Source organism: Haemaphysalis longicornis, unplaced genomic scaffold (genome assembly GCF_048455015.1).
Source record: "Haemaphysalis longicornis isolate Haplotype H1 unplaced genomic scaffold, Haemaphysalis longicornis Haplotype H1 scaffold_8, whole genome shotgun sequence".
NCBI classification, from domain to species: Eukaryota; Metazoa; Arthropoda; class Arachnida; order Ixodida; family Ixodidae; genus Haemaphysalis; species Haemaphysalis longicornis.
Genome location: NW_027526445.1, coordinates 65,334,939 through 65,353,163, shown reverse-complemented (window position 1 = coordinate 65,353,163; position 18,225 = coordinate 65,334,939). Strand labels below are relative to the sequence as shown.

The following is an 18,225-nucleotide window of genomic DNA, read 5'->3' as shown; positions in this document are numbered from 1 at the left end:
ATTTCAGTAACTCACGATGTCACCTGCGTTGACGTCCGTCGTAGTCCGCACCGTCGTTGTCCACACCCGTCCCCCTACACTATATAAAAAAAATACTATGGCGCCTGGTTTGGATCCCTCGACCCTGCGGGTGGAACGCAATGTACATGGTGCTCTACCCACTGCACCACAAAGCCGACACAAAAGCTACGAACGCGCCTTATATCCTTGACTCATTCAAACTACGTCAAGAAGCTGATGATACAACGCATTCACTACCACCAACTCCCCAAACACTAAACGTTAACGCAATACACCCACCCCCTATGCGACGCGTTTACTTGAGTCCCCGTTGCGGGGAGATGGGCCAAATGTTTTATATGCCTCAAGTAGTAGTAGTAGTAGTAGTAGTAGTAGTAGTAGTAGTAGTAGTAGTAGCAGTAGTAGTAGTAGTAGTAGTAGCAGTAGTATCTGTTCTGCCCAAAAGCTGTGGTGATTGCACAACTGAGCTGTTCACTCAGTCATCTTGACAGCTGGGCTTCCGGTGTTTTGGGAGCTCGGTGTCTTCAGCCAACTGGGTGAGGGCTTCTTGCACGTGGGGAGCGGGGCTTGAGATGGCAGCCTCCCACTCTGTTAAGGATTATACGTTCTATGCCTCAAAAATGACTTCTCTGAGAAATCACCCTTTTAATCCGACAATTATTGATGCATCGTCACAGCAACTCTTTTTTAAATCATCCATCAATCTCCATGCCGTTTCCTCTAAGAGTGCGAGAAGAAGGTTCTGAGCTAGAAGTATCGTTTTCAGGCATATACAAGCACCCGTCACTGATTCCATTCCACCATGGCATCTCCAACCTGTCGTGTGACCAGCCTCTTATGCAATTTAACAAGAACCGGTAACAAAGAATTGCGATTCTTCGGCATTTCTTGTTTGTGCATAATAAGTACCGTTGTACAGAGTTTTATAGTGACGCGTCCAAGACTGCAACTGCTGTGCCTGGTGCTGTGCATAGGCCAAACTTTGACGTTAGTAAAACAGTGAACCTTTGTGGTAGTATATTCACAGCGGAATCATACGGTATTTTAATTGTAATAAATCACAAACTCCAACATCAAATCCTAAAATCCATCGTCTACACGGACTGTCTTAGCGTTGTACAACCCCTTGCTTAAGGAAAGCGTTCATAAAATTTTGTCATGAATCATTCTAAGCTATCATGTCTGCATATGCATCAAACCTTCAAATAATTTCTGTTTGGCGGCAGGGCACTTTGGAATTGCCGGGAACAATACTGTAGTTCGAATAACCACTGCTGCTACACTCTTGAATACAGTGGACTTAGCAACAGTGCCCATACATAGACATGAAGCCCCACATCAGACACCAACTTCGCCACAGATACCAAACACACTGGAGCAAACAAACAGATAACAAGTTACACTTTATAAAACCGCGCTTGAGACCACACACCACTGACACATGCAACAGCTACACAGAAGTTGCCCTTGCTGGTTCCGGATAGGGGACACACATGTCACACACTCGTATCTCCTCACGGGAACTTCAAAACCACTGTGTGGAAGGTGTGGGGAGACCCTATCCGTATTCCACATACTAATTCGATGCAAAGCACATAACACAACATGACCCAAACACTTCCCACAGCTGCACAGAATAAACGACCCACTACTCCCAGCGTTTTCCCTGTCTGACGATCCCAAGTTTTCTATTAAGTGCGTTTTTAAATATTTAGAAGTTACATTTTTAGACCTAACTTCATACCATGCGTGATCACTCCCTGGCCCTTTACACCAGCCATGCTCATCCTCATTTTATAATTTTACTTCTGTTTTTTTATTATCTTAGTGTTTAATGTTTTATCTTTCACATATAACCACTGTTTTGGCACTCTTTGCCCCAGTGGGGCTTGTGCCACTAATATACAACCATCATCAACTTTATAAAATTAAAGAAGTGTACCTCAGCCACGCTGCAGAACGCTAGCATTTATTTGAATAATCACTAATATCAAAAAACCTCGTAGCAGCCACTGAGTAAAAACGTTTGTTCGAATGACATGAAACCAATGCTTCTATCATAAAAATACAAAGCCTGGACACGTATTTATATTTTCACACTTTTTTACTGCCTCCATACCGTTGGCTTTATTTATATTGTTTTAATACGGCATAGTACCGCATTTCCTTTTTAGTGTTGTGTAATAAAGTAAGGGCATTGCAAGAAGCCACGCCGCCAAATTCTGCGCTTTGGTGTCCTCGCACTGTTGAACCTCAAAAACAAAGAAATCACACGTGATAAGATACAAACAGGCCCAATATTTTTGCACAACGGCTATGAATAGTCAGTAACCTTGACTGATACTCTGCTGCCACGATATTGTTCACGCCACGGACACGGCAGGGTTAAAAAAGCGTACGCTCGCACTAGCGTTGCAGCCACAGAAATTGCTGCGTGCTGTCGTAGTTGACAAAGGAAGATGCCAAAAATGTTTGTACGTGAGCGGGGGGGGGGGGGAGAAAGTGGAAGGGGCCATTACTAGTTGCTTACTAAAGCCACCAGTGGTTGTGTTACAACTAAAGGTTGAAGAACTATATTCTGTCGAAAAAAATGCGTTTAGGCATTTTACTCATCGATTAGCAGCACAGCACTTTTCAATCTCAATGTTGACTTATTTTTAAGTTGTTCAAAGCGCTACACAGGAAGCCACGCTTCTCACACTAGGTAACTATGACTACTCTAAAATACAGATAGCCTGCATTCCCAATTTCTCTACCACAAATATTGTTTTGCAAAAAAAAACAAACTATTCGCAGCATTGTTTCACTGAGCATCATCTTTACTGCTTTCAAAACAGCGGTTTATTTATACTGCAGAAAGATGGCTTGCTCCAATGTTTCTTTTCATTGTTAGCTTTCTATTGAAGGTTTGCAACCTCCATTAAAGGCTAGCAGGGCACTGTGTTCACAACAAAAAAACAAAGAAATCAATCAGCCGGAAATATTCACGTCTTTGCTGCGGGGCTCACGGGATAGCAGCGGCCCATGCACTACCCGAAAGCTGAGAAGCTCGCACGCACCACCGTTTGCAAGAAAAATGCCTATAAGCTGCTAGAGCACAATCTTCGGAGAACTGTCATCACATCTGAAAACACTTTTTTTCCTTTCGTGCAAAAAAATTCCCCTACAATTTCGTAGTATCTCCACAGGACATTTACAAACCGATGCCTACCTTGAAATGTTATAATCTAATATTCAAGGTCCGCATTGCGCTAATTGCTTAACTTTCTCTACCTTTAGCACTGATTCATTACTTAAGCCCCCCCCCCCCTACTCCAGGCACCTGCTAGGAGAAATGCACACATTGATTTTTACAGATTGCCATAGTGAATAGTAAAAAAAGCTGCTACCTCCCGAGCTACTGCCGCAGAATCTACTGGAGCAGTGTCGGCTTGTTCTATCCCACGGTTATTAACACAGTAAGCTTCTAGCGAACAACGCAGGATAGAAACTTCTACAGGGAAGGATACTAAAAAGCAAACCTTGTCTACACAGCACAAGAATTTGTGCTTGGTGGCTGCAATGGAGTTTCTGAGGAAGCATAAAAAACGTTGTTTAAAATACATAAAGAATAAACTCTGTAGAATATACATTTGCAATATTTGGTTCATTGTTTGAATATAATTTGTTTCATTCAGCTACACCGAGTCATTAAGTGTTTAAGTGCAGACTCAATCTCTGAGCACACATCGTGAGCTTGGGCGAGAAGCTGAATCTCTCACGGTTCTCGACAACCCCAGCAAACCACTAATATCTCTGCGACGACCCAAGAAGATCCGAACGCCTATGTCCCACCAGTATCTCTATTAGACATCCGTACAACAATAAATATTTTTATAAAAAATTTTGGATGTTGAGATAATGTTGCTGGTACTTTCATGTCGAACATTCTTTCAACTCTGCTAAAGGCGTACTGTCGGTGTTGCTGCTCCTTCATTTGTGGACGGTATTTCAAACTTCATCAAGTTTCAAACCTATCTCACTAACCAGCACAACCTGCGAACTATTGGAACACATATTTCTTGAACACCTAACGTTGTTCCCTGACCAGAATCACATCTTATCGCCATTACAACACGGTTTTCGCAAAGGGCTATCCACAGTTACCCAACTGGTTGAACTAATTCACGATATCTCCCTCAATGTAGACTGCAGAAAACAAACCGATTTAATCCTAGTGGATTTCTCAAAGGCTTTGAATCGGGTGCCACACGAAAAACGTGTAAGAAAAGTAGAAGAAACAGCAGACACAGGTCCACTTAATGACTGGATAGATAAGAATTCTGAGTAACCGAACGCAGTATATGCAGGTCAATCGTGAAAGTTCTACCATAGCCAATGTTATGTGGGCTATACCAAAGGGCAGTGTTTTGGCGCCCATTTTATTCCTGATCTTCATTATTGATTAACGTGCTTGCATTGCTGTTAATATTAGGCTTTTCACCGATGACTGTACACTTTACCAAGAAATTAACCCCCCGAAGATCGTATAAATTAAACAGTGGCTTGCAGTACATTGGCTTGCAGCTGGTGTGCTCTCTGGCAAGTGACCCTGAATGATAAAAAATGTGCTCTCTTGAGGATAACCAAAAAAAGCATGTATCTGAAGTCGTTTACGTCATAAATAACCTTCCCCTTCCGGTAGAGATAGGACACAAATATCTAGGTTTAACTTTAACACAAGATTTTAGATGGGATATCCACATTAGTCATGTCACATCAGCTGCATTAAAACGACTGTTTTTTCTTCGTAGAAATCTCGGTTCTGCGCCACATGAAACAAAACTTCTCGCATACAAAACATTCGTGAAACCCGTGTTAGAATATGGAAACGTCGCGTGGTTTTCCTTTATAAACAATCTCATAAATGCCCGACGAAGGATATAACAAAAAGCGATAAAATTTGTTTATAACAGGTACAGAGTAACAGACTCACCCACAGAACTCTTAAAAAAGCAGGTTTCTTAACAATAAAAAACCGCGTTAAACTGGCATGTCAGAAATTCCTGTATCAATTAGTTCACGAACAGCTCAACATAGGTAGTTTAAAATACATGTCATACGCAGAAACAAGGCCAACGTGACAAAAGCACTCACAGACACTGAATGAACATAAGTGTAGTACTGACTCTCTCAAATATTCTTTTTTTCCACTAGAAATTAGAGAGTGGAATAATCTGCCAATCAGTATAACAAACAGTCAATCAATAAAAAGTTTTTCATCCCTGCTTGAATGTTACTTATTGTATTTGGAATGATGAACTGAGTTCGTTTGTGCACTGTTTGATGTGCTCACTATTCTTTTTTTAGTACTAGTTGCTATTGATGTCCCATGGTATTGATGTAGTTATAATGGTACTGATGTAGTCATAAAAAGTATTGCTGTCGGTTTTGTCTGACTCGTGTTGCAATATTTCAGTTAGTACCCTTTGTATAAATCTTGCACTTTCACAATGTATGTGCCCCTCTTGCAATAATCCCTTATTGGGATTGGTATTAAGTGTAAATGAATAAAAGAAAGAAATAAATATTTTGCTGATGTTGTTTGGGTGTTTCTGGTATGTCTATTTTTTACTTCGTACATCTCTATCGCAGTGATATTTCTTTTAGCTATATCTGCTATACTATATTTTCAAACTCTCCGCAGGCGTACTGTTTTGAAGTTGCCAAGAGGTTTTGTGTGTTTTTTGCGTGGGTTTTGAACCGTGGGGTTTTGCGCAGTTTTGTAATCCACCAATATTTTTTTACGGAAATATAAATGCGGAGGAAGTAATAAATAAATTAGACTCAACATTTGCGTGGACAAAATTTTATGCTCATAGGAGTTTTTATTCACTGAAACCACCATTTTACTTGGTCGTTCTACCTTCGTAATGAAAATACAAATGCTGACCAGACAAATCGCTGGTGACACTGCTCAGCTACATACGCTAATAAACAAATTTCCCCAGCTTGTACCGATGGTGAAAGACTGGAGGAACAGGACTGCTGGCAGGCTGTCCCCTGGTCACTTTCCACACCGTACAGACCTCTTACCCCGCAACGATGGAAGAGGCGGCGATACCCCTGGCAGGCATCACCAGGCTGCCACAACACATTATAATCGCTTATTTGAAGAGGGCCATTCAAAACTTCATTCGTGGTAGCGTTTCGGCTACAGCACTCAAGATTCTCCAAAACCCAATACTCAACCACTCGACATTATCTGGACCCCGGCCCCTATGGGGTCGGAAGCAACAAGGCGGCCCACAAGGAAGCACGAGAACTAAACTGTCGTGCTCAGCTCACTCCGGCTCTCTAACACAGTGCTCGGTCAGCACGCCATCGTTTGCTCGCGAATCAAGAAGCCACAAAATTATGTCCTCTCCCGCCCCCGTTTTTCCATAGCGCACACATCCCTCTCCAACGCTCATAACGCCTATGGCGACTCCTTCAAACCAACTCCCTCGCCCGACAATCCCTCCTCCACAAGACCTACTCCTCTGAGATCCCTGAGCCCAACTGTCCCCTCTGTGACTCCCTGGACGCTTTAAGCCACGGCCTGTCGGCCTGTCCTCCTAGCACAGTCGACCCCATCTCCAGCGCCGCGCAGTGGGAGGACGCGCTCGGCTGCTTGCAAACGGGGGCGCAGCTACTTCTGGTTGACTGAGCAGCCACTGCCGCCGACTGCCTTCGGCCGGCAGCCACCACGCGTTCCTACTCAACTTGCTTGGGAAATAAAGGGATTTCTCGGTCTTTCTCTCTCTCTTCGTCGGAGACCCGGTGGTTGCACCTGACATGAATTTCCTTACTTGCTCCTAAAAGCTCTCCATGAGTGGGCGGCCGGGATCGTTTCGTCTTTTGACTTAAACAAAATGCGTGTACTAAATGCGTGTGTTCGTCTCTTATCCCCCTAAGAGCAGTAGCAGGTAGATTCTGGATTCTCCCTAACATTTATAAAAATAACGACCCAGGTAGCCCCATTGTTTCTGGCATTGGTACTGTCACCGAGAACGTCTCGCGCTATGTCGACTCTCTCATTCGCGACATTCCCCCCAGCTTTCCATCCTTCATTAAAGATACAATTGATTTTCTCTCGGATATTATGAAGATAGAAATTCCTAACAACTGTTTACTTGTTACCCTGGATGTCGTGTCGTTTTACACTAACATTCCCCATGCGGATGGAATCACCGCTGTACCATGTCCGTATGAGCGGTCGGCGGGTGACAAACCTATCGATTCTCTCACCCTTGAAACTTTCCTTCACCTTATCTTTGAACTTAACAATTTTCAGTTTGATAGTGTCAATTACGTGCAAGTCAGCGGAACGTCAAGGGGCACCAAAATCGGGCCGAACTACGCGAATATTTTATAGGATGTCTAGAGTCAAACTTCCTCGAAACCCAAAATTTGAAGCCACTGTACAACAAAAGTTATATACATGATATATTCATGATATGACAGCAAGGTGAAATATAACTTCTTGTGTTTACTGATGCTTTCAACCTTGCGTATCTTACTATCTCCCTCTCTCATTCCTACTTTACGCAAAACATAAATTTCCTGGATGTTACGGTCATAGCTTCGCAGGGCAGGCTTCAGACTAATCTCTATAGGAAACCTATGGACACGAGCCAGTATCGACCTGATTACACGAGCTAACCAGTTGAACCGTACCGACATTATCTGTAAAATAGCTTCAAAACCCAATCCATAAACAAACCTTGTTTTGGCCCATTCGGCCTCTTCTCCGAAAGTTGCATCCATACTAAGAACACCTCACAATATCCTTGCTCAAATTGAACACCTCAAAAGAATATTTTCCGAGCCGACACGCGTTGTTTATAGACAATTTAGGCGACATTCTCACTAGATCCAGCATCAGCCGACCACAGAATACTGGTTGCATGCCCTGTAACAAACCACGGTGTACGGTATGCCCACAAATGACCACCACACAGCGCGCCACCAGCACAGCTTCAAACTATTTTGTGAATGTAAAAGGGAACTTTAACTGTGAGTGCGCCAACGTTGTATAGCTGCTGGAATGCACCCTGTGCGGCAAACAATACATCGGCCCGACTGAAACACCCTTTTGTTTGATGTTCAACAATCACCGCTCTCACGGAAAAACCTGCCATTCTCTGCCTATATCAAAGCATGTTTACACTTCTGGTCATTCTTTTGAACGGGAACGAGCCCACTCGTCACAAGCCCATTCGTCACCGGAAAACTCGTCATAGGCCAACTCGTCACACCGGCCTTTTGGTACAGTGCCATCTCAAGATAGGAACTCTCGTGCAAGGCGCCTTTTCGTCGCATGGATATCGTTACACCGCGGACGGGGGAACAAAAGCCTCGAAGCCCTGACAGGAAATTGTCGTTGAAAGCCGGTGTGAGGCTGGTTTCTACAATGGTAAATTCGTTACGGCTGTTTACGAGGGCGTACCGAGGTCTCTGTGAGCAGCAGGTGTGCATAAAAAACTGTTTATTTTTCTTTCGGCGGAAGGGGGGAGGAGAGTGGTTAGCGCGACCTGCCTGGATTTCTTCAAGTGCTGACGATCACGGGTGTTAAGGTGATGTACGTCGGTATTTTCGCGCGTATAACCTGCCCTTGCATACAACCCGTACCCCCACTTTCAGTCTGCCAAAAAAAATTCATGAAGCTTGCACTAGGCTTGAACCATAGCTAAGCTGGATGATCTTTTTTTGTGTAAACACTGAAGGACTTACCACAAGGAATTGAATTAGGTTTGAAATTGTTTATTTGTTGATTTGATTTATTGTGGGGGTTTAACGCACCTACGCTACACAGGTTATGAGGGGCGCCGTAGTGGAGGGCTCCGAATTCATTTTGACCATTTGGGATCTTTAATGTGCGTGCGCCGAAATCTCGAACACCCGGGCGTTTTCGCTTTTCGCCTCCACCAGAAAAGCTGCTGGGAATCAAACCCGCTTGCTTGGGCTCAACAGCCCAACGTCATATCCACTGAGTCACCGCGGCGGGTAATCGTTTGTTAACATGTTCCGTTGTCGCTTTTCACGGTGATAGCAATAGTCATCTTCGGACAGCACCCCCACGGCTCGCACGCAAATACCAACATGTCAACGATCGCATCGCAAGAATCCTGGGTGATCATGACAGCGGTGCCCCAGTCAACACGCTTCGGAATATTGCGCGCAGCATCCGCTTCTGAACTGATGCAGTGAACAACGTCGGACCCAGCGTTGAACACTCCTGCACAACGAGAAAGCGAGGCAACACTGCAATATATAGTACAAATAGTACAACCGTACATAGCGGGGGCAATAAACATTTTTTTTATTTCATGGACAACCTTTTCCCTGCGCCATTTTAACTGCGTGCCATTTCTGCGTGACTCTTATTACAAATTTGCATGCAAATAATATTTTCATGTAATTAACAGGGTATGACGGGAAATTCACCAGCCTTCCTACAACAAAAACTTTGAAAGAACACTCGCTCACCTACATCATTTTTAAATAGGCGACGTATATCAGGCGGAAATATCGCTTTAACGTGTCAAAATAAGCTCGTAGTGTGTTTTTTCCGTGTCACCAATATTCCGGTGATAGGAGAAGTCCTCGTACGAATTGCCCTGTGACGACTTGGCATTCCTGACCAGTTGGCCTGTGACGAGTTGGCCTATGACGAGTGGACTTGTGACGAGTGGGCCTAGACACCATTTGAATAACTTGAGGTCACAATCCTTGAATCTAGTCTTAGAACGCATCACGATCGTGATGCTCGTGAGTCCTACTTCATATATAAGTTTGTCAGCATCGTTTGGCATCAATTAAAGTTGTGGGAAATTGACGTGTCTTTGCTCCGAATAAAATTTCGGCTGCATTTGTCAGGCTAGTGCTATGCCTGTTCATTTCTTTCCCTCGATAATATTCCCCCATCAGTTGACTACCCCCGTAGATGGTTATATTTTAGTGCTAGCACTGCGTTTTCTAGCAAAATGGCTTCACTAAAGCAAACGAGAAGTAAGTCTGGACATTATTTCTGGGTAGAACAACGTTACTAGATAGGTTCAGTTGTCAAACTCCGCCGCGTTTCGCGGGACTGCCACCTCACGCGAGAGCCAGTGGCGCTGCAGTCGCAAGCGGATCCGTCGCGGCAGCCGAGGCGCGGAGGCCTGGCTACCGTCTGGTAGCATCAACGTTGGGTCGCATCGTCCGGTTTTGGTGTCGGCAGTATTGTCTCGTCGAAAGTGCGGTGCGGTTCTTGAGCGATTGCTGTTTGGTGGTGTCGGTAGTTATTATGGGAAAGTGAGTGCCATAACCATCTTTGTGAGAAACATGCCGACGTGCTGCGTGCCCGGCTGCACGAGTGGCTATCGAAATGACGCAAACCGCTCACAGCGGCATTGCTTTTGTGCACCGAGTGATGAAGGACTGCGCTCCACGTGTGATAGAGCGATTCCACGGGCGGACAAAAGCCTAACCAGCAAGTCAAGAATATGCGACTTGCATTTTCATGACCAAGACATCGAGAAGATGTACATTCACGTCATTGAGAGTAAAAGTGTAGAAATCCCTCGTAGAAAGTGGAGCTTGAGAAAAAATGCTGTGCCGAAGGTATTTCCAAATCTCCCTGTTTATTTCTCGAAGCCACCGGAGAAGAGACGGAAGGAGAGAAGCGGAAACCACGATGCACCCGCCCACGCCCGGGACGAACGTCGGGTCGGCCACTGCGATGACGACTCTGAAGATTTGCATACGACTCCTGACGTGTCAATTGTAACAGCTAATGACATGAAATCTATGCAAGTGCCTGACCGTTGGCGTGTGATCCCGCTTGATAGCAGAGACGGTGAGCTCGTTGCATTCTTTATTTTGAATTCAGAAGAGGAGACTCCACAGATTGAAAAATGTGTAGTTTGCAACGGAAAGTCGGCTACCGCAAGTGCCTACGGTCGTCCCGCGAAAGCCTTCACAACTGTCAACATATCCACGCTGGAGAGTTTGACAGCTTTCTTGCAAACTGTTGACGATATGCAGGCTTGTAAAGGAATTCGGGTTCAACGTGACAAGTGCATTTCTCATAAATGCCAAGTGTTGTCATCCCAGCCAACGCGTTCGTCCTGCGAGTTCATGAAAAGAAACTTGTCAGGAAAGCCACCCTGAAGCAAAATAGATTTGCACGTAGGCACAAGAAAGAGAAGAACTAAAAGAAGAAGGTCAGGAGAGCAGCTGCTAAGAAGGCTTCTTTTAAGAAGAACATCAAAGATTTGAAAGCGCAGCTGGCAACTCAGAAATGTGACTCCGTCAGTGAGGCATTGAGCTCTATTCCAGCCATTCAGTAGGTGGCATTTCAGACATCGCTGAAGCAGTCGCAGGCCGAAGGCCCTAAAGGTGTGCTATGCACGCGAATGTGGTTGATGAACTGCTTGCTTCTCCGCATAGCAAGCCCGAAGGCCTACAACCTTATGCGAAACATGAAGTCGCTGCCCCTGCCCACATGCAGCCGACTGAGCCAGATTATTTCTGGAGTGCCATGCGAGTATGGCTATAACGAAGTTGCCCTCAAGGCGATCGAATCGTTTTTTCAGGATAAGCCTGATGTGGAAAAACTTGGCACACTGGTTCTTGATGAAATTAAGCTGCAAGCATCAGTTGATTTAACAAGTCAACATACAAATTTGACGAATTTGTTGATTTTGAACCGCCATCAGGGCAACACAGCTTTGCTGTACCAGCTGATCATGCGCTCGTCATCATGTTTGTTCCCCTGTTTCAAAGTGGGTGCAGCCAGTGGCCACTTTTGCGAATAGAGGGGCTGCCCCTGGCCTTGTTTTGGCAAAGCTTGTCCTAGAGTCAATGCTTCAACTGGAGCAGCACGGTGCCTCAGTTATTGCTGTTGTGAGTGATGGCGCCGTTAATAACCGGTAAATGTGGACGCATGTCGGAGTTTCACGAAAAATCAGTCAACCTGTGTACAAAATTCCCCACCCATCACTTGAAGATGGACGTTTCCTGTATTTCCTCTGCGATGTCCCTCACATCGTCCAGTGTGTAAGAAACACCCTTTTGACGCACACGTATGCAAAGGTGAGCATACTCCACCTATTTATACCGATGTTAACCGATTCTAGTGTAATTCCTTAACTGGCATACTTGTGGCAGTGCTTTCTCACACAGCCGCGACACTTTGCTTTATTTTCTCAGGCTGGCTCAGACTTGATCAACTTCGATCATTACCGGCAGTTACACAACATGGAAAAGCCAATGCAACTGAAGACTGTTTCCAAGCTCATGGCATCCCACGTAAATCCGGGGAAACTGGAAAAAATGAATGTCCGGCTAGCAACCCAGGTAAGCTGTCCTAGCCATTTTGCCTTGTTCATTACAGTGTAACGCACTTTCCGAGCACTGCGGAAATATTATATATGTTAAAAACATATTCTTCGTGTATACTTTCAGCTTTTCAGTAGAAGTGTCGCCATTGGGAGCAGATTCTACAGAGAGAACCAGCAGCTTGGATTTGAAGGCACAGAAGGCACCGAGAATTTCACCCTGCGAATGAATAACTTGTTCGATGCTATAAATGCAAAGTGTCCTTCGGAAGGCATTTACAAGAATTCTCCGAAAATCAAGGTAAGGTAACTTTGCTTTCCTTGACCTAATTGCACCTGTTACATGCATGTTTTGCTGCATTACAGGTCATTGAGGACTTTCTTGAAATGGTCAACACCACTGAAAGGAGCAGTGCAGCGGAGAAGACGCGGATGTTCGCCTCCCAAATGACCATTTAGTCTCTTAGAGTAACTCTGATGTCAGTCTTGGACATAATAACTCTCCCACATGCTCGGAATGTTCTGTATGTGCTCACCGCAAAGCTCAATCAGGACCCATTAGAGGTATGACCTTTCCCAATGCACCTTGCTTATGTTTTCCTGATGTTTTCTATTTTTTTTGTGTGTGAAGCACTGTGTAAAGAAGATCCTATTTCTTAAGTTCTTGTTTTGTGGGATGACAAGTTTATATTTTTTGCTATCTTTTTTGCCTATTAGCGCTTCTTTGGAGTGGTCAGAGGCTTCGGTGGGGACAAGGAACACCCCACGATAACTCACATCGGCCAGATATTCCGACTCCTGTGCCTCTACACCCCACTGAACATGGCGACAAACGGAAATTGTTTAGGCGAAGCAGACTCGGTTCTTGTTGCAGTCAACGAGAGCCTCAGCAAGACAAAGTTGGATGCACTTTCTAAAAAGGAAGCCCGTGAGGACAAGCTGGGAAAGTGTATTTCCCAGATTGAGTTTCAGGAGCCACTAGCTGAAGACAATCTGCAACACAGTTATAGCCGCTTCTCTGCAAGACAGAATGCTCTGCATTACCTTGCAGGGTACGTTGCAAAGAAGGTCGCAAGTCCACTACCTGTGCGGACTGCCTTGCGGCACTTGTGTCGACAGATAACGTCTACCCAGAAGCCAAGCTGACTGAAATGAGGTCATTTGTGCTGGGTGCCCTACAACATCCATCAGATGCACTGACGAGTCTGGTCGATGGCATCGAACGCGTCATTGAGAAGTAGATAGCAAAAAAGGAAGCTTTCGGTGACCTATTTTGGGATATCCTGGAGGAGCTATCCCAGAACACTCTAGTCCGGGTTGGATGCAGTGCCCACTTTGAAGAGTTGAGTGCCCGTGTCTTGAAGTTTTACCTAGTGACACGGATGCACTTTTACACAAAGTTCCTGCACCAGCAAGAGAATGCCAGCATTCAAGTGAAGGCGGCAAGAAAGCTTGCAAAGTTGATTTAGAGACTGACGTCAACTGAGTGAAGTGCTAAAAGTATTGTGTTGTAAATGTCGAACAAGCCTTTGGGCAATACTATCATTTCATGTTGCAAGTGCATGGAATAAACTATGATAACTGCACATGAATTATTTGTTTTATTCTTCTTGAATTGTTTGTCCTGCTCATATACATAAAATGATACGTACAAGTTATTTACTTTATTCTGTAATACTGTTTGGTGTAGTTAATGTCCAATAGCACCGATGTCATGGAGAAATTGTGGGCTGGAAGGTTATGAAAAATAGCAATTATGTTCTTTCGCAGTCCCTTTCGTGAAAAATTTTCGTTTTTTTTTTCGTGCAGTCCTAATAACTTACAATTTGTACTGAAGTGACAAGCCTCTCTTTCTTTAGGGGTTTTTTTCGGATGCTATTGAGTTCTGAAACTTGATTAGAAAAAAAAACAGCTAAATTATGGATTGGCATTCACTGATGTACACACCTGCTTTATAAGAAAGCACTTCGATCTTAGCCAAAAGGCCGAGAAGCGATAAGACATTTACCTGCAATAAATGGTGGTACAATAAATTGTTAAGTCTTAGACATCATCCTGCTCCTCATTAACGTCATTCTATCCTCGCGTCTTGGCGAGAGGTCTCACAAACCCTCCACGCAATGATATACCTGGCACCAGCTTGTCGCAAACGTCTTGGCGAAAGCTTCGCGGCAAAAAAAAAGTTCGGATTGATAAAGCACTTGTTGTGTGTGATGTACGAAACTGGTGTGTTATTTTGTACGAAACTGGCCGCAATTATTGCTAGATTACCAGTGAATATGTACAGCTGAATCAAAAATGTGACTGCCGCGGGTATTGCACGCGTCAATCCCTAGAAATTGCGGTTTTGGTCGTGGCCGAGCAAAGAGAGGGAAAAAAACTGTGTTCTGTGTGTTTTACCGTCTGATATGGGCTGTCTTCTGGCGCATAAGGCAAAACATCGGTCATAATATAGTAAAAAAGCCTCTACACGAAGTTTTAGTGCCCATAAACGAGCGAACAAACGCCTACTCTTAGCAACCGACGTGGAGCAAAGTGGAGCCGGGTGGAACGCTACCGCCACCTGGTGACACGGTCAAGAAACGGTGCCATTTTCAATGCGTGGGACATATGGGGAGTTTGACAACTGAACCTATCTAGTAACGTTGGGGTAGAAGGCTGCGGTACCATTGTCAACTTTGACAGTCTCACCTTGTATACAATTTTTTCATGCGAGCATGATTGCTTTCCGCTCCCCTTTCTTTTTCGTATTGGTGTTTTTTATTCGTTGCTGACCGCCTCGGCGTTCCCTGAACTGGTACCATGCGACGCCAGATGCATACCGCCCGGTGCCGCGGCATACGCTTGGACGTGCCTTCAGTTTTCTTTCTTTTCGTAACTTGTTTACCATGCCTTTTTTTTCTTTTCTGCTCTTTGTATTCCAATGTAAGCTCATTTCCTGACGAAACTTCCTGTACTAGTGCTTTTGGGTGCGACACTTGCCTCCCAGCAATAGGAGCCAAACCCTAATTATTAGAACAAGTGTGTATGGGGAGATGTTAGCCCTTAGTGTGCATGGCCATATCTTCTTTGGAACTTCTTTGCTCTGCATGACTGATTTGTTTTGGAAATGTCAAGCACCTGCATGCCAATATCCTGTTTTGACCTCTCTTTCACCGCTGTTGCCACGGGAGAAGGAGGAATTACCTTGTATTTTGTTTTTGTTTGTTTTTTCTTTTATTGTTTCGCTCTTTTTCTCATGTTCGTACCGCGTGACTGTGGGTTCTTGTTATCCATTTCTAATTTTATTTTTTCTTTTTTCCCTCCCTCAATCACTCCTCTCAGTCTTTTGCTGGCCACCAACCATGATCCGTTTGTACAAACTCTCCCTTTTCTTGCCGTCGCCCTTGCTACATTTTCTGTATATATATAAACCTGAAACCAACTTTTTCTGTACTCTGAAGAAAGGAAGTCTTCTTCGGTAAACGTCAGAAAACTTAGTTTTATTTTTGCTACGCCTTTCTCATGTGTGTCGGCCTCAACTAACCAACTAACCTTTTATAAATATAAATATATAAATATATATATATATATATATATATATATATATATATATATATATATACAGGTGTGGTAAGGCTCTTTTCTTTTTCACTACGGTAATGAAGTAATCATTTTTTTATATACAGAAGAAAGAAAGAAAGAAAAACACGCGCCCAGAGTGGGGACCGAACCCACGCCTTTCGATTACTTGTCGAATGCCTTACCAATTCGGCTATCTGGGCGACTGTGTTCTCCTTCACTGTCTAGGCTATTTATATTTACTAGAAGTGTATCTGACGCTTGAGGGGGGTAGCCAGCGCCACTCTGACTGCACGGGGAGAAGGGGACCTTCTTTTCAACCCCCGGGGCGTGACTCGAGCATCTACAGCCTGTCATGAGCGGGTAACTGGCGGGAAGCCCTCTTACGCTACCTAGGCATCAAGGCTGCCAGAACCGAGACCCTCGCTAGGCTTTCGCAGAATAATATAGTAAGGAAATGAGGGGCTCGTTGAGGAAATACAGAAAGATTGGGCAGCAGTCTACAACGCCAAAGGAGCCATAGGGGTGTGGTAAGGCTCTTTTCTTTTTCACTACGGTAATAAAGTAATCATTTTTTTAATATACAGAAGAAAGAAAGAAAGAAAAACACGCGCCCAGAGTGGGGACCGAACCCACGCCTTTCGATTACTTGTCGAATGCCTTACCAATTCGGCTATCTGGGCGACTGTGTTCTCCTTCACTGTCTAGGCTATTTATATTTACTAGAAGTGTATCTGACGCTTGAGGGGGGTAGCCAGCGCCACTCTGACTGCACGGGGAGAAGGGGACCTTCTTTTCAACCCCCGGGGCGTGACTCGAGCATCTACAGCCTGTCATGAGCGGGTAACTGGCGGAAGCCCTCTTACGCTACCTAGGCATCAAGGCTGCCAGAACCGAGACCCTCGCTAGGCTTTCGCAGAATAATATAGTAAGGAAATGAGGGGCTCGTTGAGGAAATACAGAAAGATTGGGCAGCAGTCTACAACGCCAAAGGAGGCATAGGGGTGTGGTAAGGCTCTTTTCTTTTTCACTACGGTAATAAAGTAATCATTTTTTTAATATACAGAAGAAAGAAAGAAAGAAAAACACGCGCCCAGAGTGGGGACCGAACCCACGCCTTTCGATTACATGTCGAATGCCTTACCAATTCGGCTATCTGGGCGACTGTGTTCTCCTTCACTGTCTAGGCTATTTATATTTACTAGAAGTGTATCTGACGCTTGAGGGGGGTAGCCAGCGCCACTCTGACTGCACGGGGAGAAGGGGACCTTCTTTTCAACCCCCGGGGCGTGACTCGAGCATCTACAGCCTGTCATGAGCGGGTAACTGGCGGGAAGCCCTCTTACGCTACCTAGGCATCAAGGCTGCCAGAACCGAGACCCTCGCTAGGCTTTCGCAGAATAATATAGTAAGGAAATGAGGGGCTCGTTGAGGAAATACAGAAAGATTGGGCAGCAGTCTACAACGCCAAAGGAGGCATAGGGGTGTGGTAAGGCTCTTTTCTTTTTCACTACGGTAATGAAGTAATCATTTTTTTAATATACAGAAGAAAGAAAGAAAGAAAAACACGCGCCCAGAGTGGGGACCGAACCCACGCCTTTCGATTACATGTCGAATGCCTTACTAATTCGGCTATCTGGGCGACTGTGTTCTCCTTCACTTTCTAGGCTATTTATATTTACTAGAAGTGTATCTGACGCTTGAGGTGGGTAGCCAGCGCCTCTCTGACTGCAAGGGGAGAAGGGGACCTTCTTTTCAACCCCCGGGGCGTGACTCGAGCGTCTACAGCCTGTCATGAGCGGGTAACTGGCGGGAAGCCCTCTTACGCTACCTAGGCATCAAGGCTGCCAGAACCGAGACCCTCGCTAGGCTTTCGCAGAATAATATAGTAAGGAAATGAGGGGCTCGTTGAGGAAATACAGAAAGATAGGGCAGCAGTCTACAATGCCAAAGGAGGCATAGGGGTGTGGTAAGGCTCTTTTCTTTTTCACTACGGTAATGAAGTAATCATTTTTTTAATATACAGAAGAAAGAAAGAAAGAAAAACACGCGCCAGAGTGGGGACCGAACCCACGCCTTTCGATTACATGTCGAATGCCGTACCAATTCGGCTATCTGGGCGACTGTGTTCTCCTTCACTTTCTAGGCTATTTATATTTACTAGAAGTGTATCTGACGCTTGAGGGGGGTAGCCAGCGCCACTCTGACTGCACGGGGAGAAGGGGACCTTCTTTTCAACCCCCGGGGCGTGACTCGAGCGTCTACAGCCTGTCATGAGCGGGTAACTGGCGGGAAGCCC

The 18,225-nt window shown here is 44.9% G+C and overlaps 3 non-coding genes across 3 annotated transcripts; all 3 read right to left on the bottom strand.

Annotated features, from left to right (window-relative positions):
* Positions 1–16,057: 16,057 nt before the first annotated feature.
* Positions 16,058–16,129, bottom strand: Trnat-agu (transfer RNA threonine (anticodon AGU)). Its single transcript has one exon. It is a non-coding gene; the product is annotated as a tRNA-Thr (tRNA).
* A 408-nt stretch (positions 16,130–16,537) lies between these two features.
* Trnat-agu (transfer RNA threonine (anticodon AGU)) lies at positions 16,538–16,609 on the bottom strand. Its single transcript has one exon. It is a non-coding gene; the product is annotated as a tRNA-Thr (tRNA).
* A 407-nt stretch (positions 16,610–17,016) lies between these two features.
* Positions 17,017–17,088, bottom strand: Trnat-ugu (transfer RNA threonine (anticodon UGU)). The gene has a single exon. It is a non-coding gene; the product is annotated as a tRNA-Thr (tRNA).
* Positions 17,089–18,225: the final 1,137 nt, after the last annotated feature.